We start from the raw sequence: 9,180 nt of genomic DNA on the forward strand, positions 1-9,180 counted from the left end.
TACCATCCTCAGATCTTTGATTTCCCCATTCAATGAGTCAGCTTGAGCCTTGACTCTGAGCTCATTGTTTTTATCTAAGAGATCCATATTTTCTTGAATTCCTAACTCTTGTGTCTTGAGCATTACATATACCTCTATACCCGAAACAGAATGTTTTGCCCCTGATTCAGCTTGGGATTGAAGAATAGAGTTGAGTTTGTGATTAAGTATCTTGAACTATTTGCCAGACATTAGCATATGATCTGAAATGTTTTCTTCCTCATAATTAAATTCTAAGTCCACAAATACACCTCTGAAACCACCTCCATCAGTTTCATCATCGGAAGTAGGCTTTGGTGGATAAGTGGATTAAGATGTAAACAAAGTAGTGAAGGGTTGTTGTAAAATGGTTTCGAAAGTAGGTGAAGTTGTGGTAGTGAGAACTTTCGAAATAAATGGTGGAAGTGAAGTGTTAACGACAGAAGTGGGTTCAACAGTAGATGAAGGGATTATACTTTCAGAAATAACTAACATCGTGACATCCTAACCCATATTGACATTTTCACCCGTATCAAATACGTTTACAAGAATGCCTAAAGTTGGAACCTCCTCAGTACGTAACTGAATTACTTATCACAACTTCGGATGGAATTACAACAAATGTTATAGGAGTAGATGTCTTGATTGGTGAATTCGATCCCAAAGGTGTTTCTGGGACAATCTCACTGTCTGAAGATTCTTCGTGAATGACCAACTTCCTCTTTTTTCTCTTATCAGCTATATGTTTTGCAACATCTTTAGCTCTTCTTTTCTTTGATGATGGAGAAAATGGTGTTGGGGTTTCACGAACAAGGACTCCCTTCCTATTCAATAGTGCTTTTCGAACTAAAGAATAGTGATCATCAGATGATACTTTGGACTTGTGTGACAACTTCCTCAATCTTTTAAACACCCTTGATTTTGAAGGTATTATTTCCTTCGAAGAACCATTTTTAGTCACTTCAATTTGCTTGACCACTTTCTTCTTTACTTTTTCCTTATTATCAGGACGCTTTGTTGGTGATTTAGCCAAGATCTTCTTAGGACTTTCTTTCGAAGGAATTTCTTCAATTTCCTTCTTTGACTTATTGGATTTTTTGTAAGACCCCTCATCACTTCTTAGTAAAAGAACTCCAGTTTCCACTGAAGGATTAATCTTTTGTAAATACGCCACCAATATAGGATTCGACGGATCTATCTTTTTGAGCATAGCATCTGGAATTCTTGCAATGGTTGGAAATATCTCCACATCATCTTCAACTATCTTCAGAAAATGGTATGTCAAAAATTCTGCTTGCTTTTGGTTCATCAACTGGAACTTGAATTCCTTCTTTCTTATATGCATAACGTATGATCAAACTCCAATACCGAGCATACAAAACCCCTTGAACCACATTCGTGTTTTCTACGCTTTTAAGAAACTCCTTCCACATCCGCGAGGCATAATCCACATTCAGATCCTAGTATATTCTAGCCACCATAGCATACACTTCCATTCGATCCTTGTCAATCCTTACACTTCGACCAGTTAAGCATCGAAGGTAAATGCCAAAGAGAAAGTTCCAGATACATGGCATGCTTGATTTCTTGAAGTCACTGATCCTGGTAAGAGGTGGTTGATGACCCATCTCATTGAACATATGGATGACCTGAGCATTCGTAACCTTGTAGAAGGGTGGAGAATTATCGATTTCAACAATTTGAGTGAACAACTTCTCGGTGAGACAAATATTCTTGTCATTTACCAGATTGAAGGTAACAACATCCATAGACTTGCTATAAGTCGCAGTAGAACTCGCCATTGATAGTCCAAATTGTTGGGTTATGAGCATTCTAACACTCCTAAGTGTACATGCAACCCTAAATACCTTAGATCTATGTTTTCTCTATTATACATGCAAATATGAACATCCAAGGTATTATCCTAATCTAGCATACAAAACTATTAATATAACAAGATAGAATACATACCTCTTTGATAGTGCTTGTCTTCATGAAGCTTGAGTGCCTAGTGCCCCAAGTGTGACACCTCAAATGGTTCACACAACACCATAAGGACTTGGAATAACTTAGAGAGAATTCTACACTTCATGAAATCGGCTAGCCCTCTCTAGAATAATCTAGTGGTCGATTTTCCTCAAGAATAAGATGCTTATATAGTTATACAATTAGGGTAAACTCTAATTGTCATGACTTTCCATTTCCTTGGATCCATGGGTTCAAATACACCATGGATCATCCATGGAGCATCATATGGGTTTTGGCCCAACTAGATAATCCATGGAGCATTAGCCCACTATATAAGTATGGATGATTTGCACAATCAACCCATATATTTAATTAGTCTTCTTTTGATCACTTAATTAATCCTAGATTAATTCTTGATCAATACTAATTAAATAATCTTATTATTCTTATTATTAATATACTAGAACTTATAATATATTAATAACCATAAGTGTCTTATTTCTCTCATTATAGTCTATCCAAGTGCATGATGCCATGCAACCCAAATGGACCATGCTGGGTCGGGTCAAGTCTTACCAATTATAGTTATGGACTTAGACATTAATCCAACAGTCTCCCACTTGGATAAGTCTAAAACTATTATTGCGTATGACTTCAGGAACCAACTGGCAATCGTAGCTCTCAAAAGCTTCTGTCGAACTCTGACCTTGTCGATAAACGCTGACCTTTGTCAATGACTTGTCCATTAGATAAGGGATCATATATTCCTCCATTCTATATATCATATGGATTGAGACATGGATTATAATTATTCTCTCTGTCCATTTGTTGTTTCCCGATTTCCGATTTATGACGACTGACTAATTGAACAAATTAAATCAGTCCTGGCCCGGCCGAGCACTTCCATTTGTCATCATCAAATCATCGAGGGGCCCACAGATATAGCTTTTATCCCGAAGGTAAAAGGAATGGATAAACTTCGACTCATATGGCTTGTTATACTACTTGTTGAATCATACACAAAGGCACGTTTTATAGCACCGAGTTACCAAATGCGGTTTCGTGCAATCAATGTACAACCAACTCATAGTAACAACTCATATCTCTAGGTTTGAAGAATATAAGATATTATCGTCTCATGATCACTCGTGATAAAATCCATGAAGTGATTCCATTGAGCGCGGGTTGAATCCAATACTCATAACTTATGAGCACTCATGAGTGTTGTAGCCCTTTGTCCAATACCTTAGACCTCTACAATCCAACCCATGATAGTCTTAATTCATATCTACTTCCAACATATGACCGACTGTGGATGGTTTGAATAACTTAGTCATTCCGGAAGAATAACCTAGTTTATTCGGGAAGTCAAAACATGCAAAGTGAAACACAATAATAATTGAATTCAATATGGTATCAAAACCTATGAACATAAATAAAACACCTTTTATTTATCACCATATGATTGCACATTATTCATTGTATATTGTTTCAGCTATCAACTTTATTCTTGAATTTAAAACAATAGTTGTCCCATGCTCCAAGCATGTACACTATGTTTTTCTAAACACTAGTCATGCCACACACCAAGTATTTGTCTGTGATCTTTACTTTGTGAACTAGATCAATTGAACATAACTTCAATGATTCTCTTTTCACACTCCCAAATCCTTACTGCAAATGCAAGAATTCCAAATTCATGCCATTTACTGAAATCTGTTAGATTCTAAACTTATATGCATTGATCCTCTTGTAATGATTATGCACAAAGTCAGAAATACTTGACAACAACCATTACAAAGCATTCCAAAGGAGATCAGCTCCTTTGAAACATCCTTCTTGCATTAAGTTTCCTAATCTTAAACAGATTGAAAATTCTAACTTTGAAACATTTCCAGATTCCATTTTGACTATCACTTCTGAACAAGAGTTGCCTCCTTACAGATTATGTCAATATGGTCCTTCCAGAATTATCACTATACTTCCAACTGTCCTTGAGCAACCAATCTTGGGTAAACCTTAGATTGTCCTCGACAATTGTGTAATCCTTTTAGTCAAATCCAGTTCTAAACCTTTTCCCTTCTTAATGCCCCAGGCATTTGGAAACTTTTATAACGGATAACTATAGCACATGTAACCGATCCTATATCCGAAGCATATGGGACACGATTCATGATGTCTCACATAAAGACTAAACTAGTCTTTTGCTATAACATTTCCATTTCTATTTGCCAAGTTCTCATAATTCAGATTATGAAAAGGGATGCCGTAATCATAATCGAATTTTAGAACGCAAATAATGGACCCATATACAGAATTTCCTTATGTTGAGCCATTCCAACATGAAATTCATATATATCCTTGACTAAATGATTAAAACCTCACGATCTAAGCTTATAGATTTGAGATGAAGTATAATTTCCTCTCCCTTAATTATAGCAAAACAACTTTTCCCAATTGAAACCTTTTGTTTTCTATAATTAACATTGCTAACTTGCAATCTTTATTATAATTATCATGCTCCCACTAACATGATGATTATTAGCATAACACTTATGCTCCCACTAGCTTTGACATGTACTCAGAAATCAACTGACTTTCTTACCAAAGTTCAGATTTCTAATACTAGATTGTTTTGATAAAACTTTATCAAAAAACATACACCTTCCCTTAGATAGCACACTTGTATGTCTAAACAATTATGAAGAGGGATGCTGTAATCATAATGGTTAGACCTTTTTGCCACTTCTCACAAGTCCAGGTTAGTGTGCCGGTAAACCACACACGCTCCACTAACGACTTTGAGAATGCAAATATCACAATTGCTATCTAACTAAAATCTACTTAGTGAAAGTGTTTCCTCACCATCATTTTCATGAATCAGAGAGAAACCTTATGACACTTAGATTTAATGGTGTATGTGTTCTTATCCATGTGAATTGTCAAAACCATAGTCACAAGACAAGGATAATGACAAATCCAAACTCATATGGACTGAACTCAATCTTAACTTCTTGCCACCTGGTAGCTCAAGGGCCTGCCATTGCTTCCAAGTTGTTGTGCAACCAATTGAGAACTCTAAGAACTGATATGCAAAGCCAACTTTGATTGGAATGGGCACAGAATATGTCAACACGATAGGCTATAAACCTTAAGTCGTGTGCTAGAGAAGAACTCCAGGTTCTATTCTTGATTAGTTCTTGAGACTTTCAAGACCTTTAAGACTCCCACTGTCCTCTTGACCTATAAGACTTCCTTGTCAAACATCCAAGAGATAGTGCGGATTCTAATCAAGACAAACACTTCACACAATTGGCCTAAGTTGGTCTTTGTTTTATCCAAAACATCACAACTTACCAATTTCAAATGTACAAGAGTAGAAAACTTTTACTCTTACATTTGACACGTGTTTTAAACCTTCTTAAAGACATGTCACTCAAATTACAATCTTAGAGTATGACTCTAAGACTTGTATTGGAACGAAGTATGACTCATCTTCTTGATTTAACCATTTCAACAATTCAAGATCCCTTCTTCTTAGTCATAAGAATGCACTAAGACTTCCTTAGAGAACTAATTTTGATATGGTTTCTTAATCATTGAGATGATCACAAAGCTGATACTAAAGTACTCTCCCATCTTCTCAGATTTGAGAACCTTTTATCTTTCTGCCTAAGTTGATTCTTCTTATTCGCTCTGCCTTACATTGGAACCTTTTTCCAATGTCTCAGAGTTACACTTAAGCTTGTAAGTATAATCATATTTACTGAGCTTTAGTAAACTATGACGAATAGCCTTATATTTTTTGTGGTGGATTTAATCAGTGCACATGACTATGTACTCGATCCCTTAGTCCATTACTTGACTCACACATCCATGTGAATAAGTAATTAGTCTTAATTTTTCCAATACTTGAAAGTTCTCATTCATCATGCTATACAACTTGCATGATTCCAAGATCCGGTCTAACTGAGACTTGGGTGATGAGAATCTTTCCTTATTTGGTAAATTTAGACATTACCACAAATGAAAGAATCAATTTCATATTTCCACTCTTGCTATTAATGGAATCATATAAGCAACAATTTTTCCTCAAATGCCATTGTAAGGATATTTTAAAATAACTAAAATCAAAAAATTTCTTTTATTTTAAAACTATGCGGAAAACTTATCCTTACAATCCATATGAAAACTTGTTGTTATCTATTCCTAAGCAATACCTCATAACTCCTAAGAAGTAGCTCAAGAATCCGATTTTCAAACTACGCGATAGAAATCCATCTATGCGATCAGATTCAGCATATTCTTTCTTTAAGTTCCTTCACTTTTCTTTGATTCTTAAAACATTACCATGTGACCCAGTCACATCATGTATCAGGAATCTCAGAATAGAAACTTAACAGAGTTAGATAGTGGACTTTACCTGAAGTAGAGTCAAACTTATTGACTTTAACATCCTTAGGTAAATTTGGCAGCTTCGCAACTAATGACCCTTCCTTTGGCAATATAAACATATGGACCCTTTGATAATGGTACACGGGACTATCACAGACTTAGCTTTTCTCTTTACCATTTGTTCAACCGAGTTGACTATGGCCGATCCCTTTCCATTAGGAAGAGAATGCTTTTCTGGATTTCCTGTGTTACTATTGTCAATGTCCATAAAGTTTTAGGAAGTTGATCTTAGAAAATAGATAAGATCATTAAGGGTCTTGTCATAGTCTGTTTCATAGATGTCCCAAAGGAACTCACTATGTGACTTAGAAAGTAGTTGAGCCACTAACTTTCTCAAGACTTTGACACCCAACTCTCCCGGCTTGTCAATATGTGACTACATCTCCAAGATGTGATCACACCAAGACCTTTACTTGCCAATAGGGCTCGAGTGACTTTAAACTTTTAAAGAACTTGTGGGGTAGGGAGAATAATTGGAGGAGGTGACAGAAGTATGATTTCCATGGGACATCATCTTCATTTAGGAAAGCTTGTTTCAAGAGATTTGGGAATATCATAAATGTCTAAACCAGACATGTTTTGGGAGATATTCAAGATAGTTGATTTAAAGTCCTTAATATGACACCCAATATGAAATATTAAGGCTAGGACCCAACAAACTATTTTTATAACTTAGAAGAGGTATGCCGTAATCCAAGCTATAAAATATTTGAAGGTAGGTGAATGACGATTCACCAATTTCCACCAAGATAAACGAAATGTATTATTAGGTTTTAATTGGATTTTGAAAGTCCTAGATCTTTTGAGATTCATTGAACTATTCAATGGCATGTTTCAATCTCGAGTGTGCCCTTCAGGTTTTGTGACTGGGATGCCGAGGATCACAAAACAAGGTGTGAAGTAACCATGCAAATTACTTGGTACCCTTAAGTGTTTACCTCTCAATCGATGTGCCGGTTAACCACACACGCTCCATCGATACTATGATAAACATTAAGTTACCCTTTGCCTACCTTGTTAAATACGAGTTAGTGTGCCGGTTAACCACACACGCTCCACTAACCGACTTAAACAAAGTGCAAAGTGTAATTTCATGGATTAGCACCTTATTCACATTTTCCTAAGTAACTAAGATTGGGTATTATTAATAGTTTAGTTACTTAGTATTTATCATTAATACTTTTAATGAAGGGAGAATTATAGTCCTGTCAAACCCGTTCGGCTAACGACCCTCCACTAGTCAAGCAAGCGGTGGGTGAGAGTGGACACCCATTAAGTTGCCATTTTATAGGCAACAACCTTATACCCACCTTATAGACCGGCTTCGTGAATGAGGCGTACTAGCGGTAAGACCGACTTTACTCTTATATATATATATATATATATATATATATATATATATATATATATATATATATATATATATATATATATATATATTATTATTATTATTATTATTATTAACTTATAATATTATAAAGTATAAGGGTTGAATTTTAACTTTTAAAATTCTAAGGGCTAACTTGGAATTAAAGTATTCATATGAGAAAACTTTACAAATTCCAAAACTTGAGGGCAAGTTTTGAAACTATTCAAAACTAATTAATTCCATAACCTATGTATTTAAAGTAGTTTTAATCCAAAAACTCTTCAAGTTCCATAACTTGAGGATAAATTATGGAAGACTTTAAACTAATAAAGAATTAACTTTTCTTTATTTTATAACTTATGGAATTAATTAAGGTTACATTATTTTTTTTATTTATTTAATGAAGAGACTCTTGGTCCTCCATAACTTGAGGACAAATTATGGAGTCATAACTCCATTTAATTAGAACTAGACTCTTCATTTTTTGTAACCTTTGCCAACTTTTATGAGTTTTTTGAAACTTAAATGTGACTTTTCATATAACTTGAGGACAAGTTACAAAAACACATTTTAGAATCAACTCTTAGATTAATTTGGATTGAAAACAACTATTTCATTCAACTTTTCTATTAATCTAAGCAACTCATAAGAACAAGATAATTCAAATCAAACTTTTTCATGTAATTAGTCTAAACCTTAAACTAGTACAAAACATGAATCTATTGACAATTATCTTTGAAAATGGATTAGCATGAACATTACCACATTAAAAAACAAGTTTATAAGTTCAAAAACAACTTAGGGTAATGTTCCTAGTCCATTTCTAGCCAAAAACCTCGAAGATATGTTGTCTGGGGTCCAACTCATCGAGTGCATGAACAAAACTCGGCGAGTTGGATGCATTTTGCCTTGGACTCGTCGAGTCCCTTCATGGACTCGGCGAGTCTGCTGGGTAGACAGCAACAAAACTCGATTTTTCAGCTTCTATTGCAAGTATAACAAGAAAACAAACCTGGCTCTGATACCACTGTTGGGTTATGAGCATTCTAACACTCCTAAGTGTACATGCAACCTTAAATACCTTGGATCTATGTTTTCTCTATTATACATGCAAATATGAACATCCAAGGTATTATCCTAATCTAGCATACAAAACTATTAATATAACAAGATAGAATACATACCTCTTTGATAGTGCTTGTCTTCATGAAGCTTGAGTGCCTAGTGCCCCAAGTGTGACACCTCAAATGGTTCACACAACACCATAAGCACTTGGAATAACTTAGAGAGAATTCTACACTTCATGAAATCGGCTAGCCCTCTCTAGAATAATCTAGTGGTCGATTTTCCTCAAGAATAAGATGCTTATA

This window comes from Lactuca saligna, chromosome 7 (assembly GCF_052625555.1).
Source record: "Lactuca saligna cultivar CGN05327 chromosome 7, ASM5262555v1, whole genome shotgun sequence".
Classification (NCBI taxonomy): domain Eukaryota; kingdom Viridiplantae; phylum Streptophyta; class Magnoliopsida; order Asterales; family Asteraceae; genus Lactuca; species Lactuca saligna.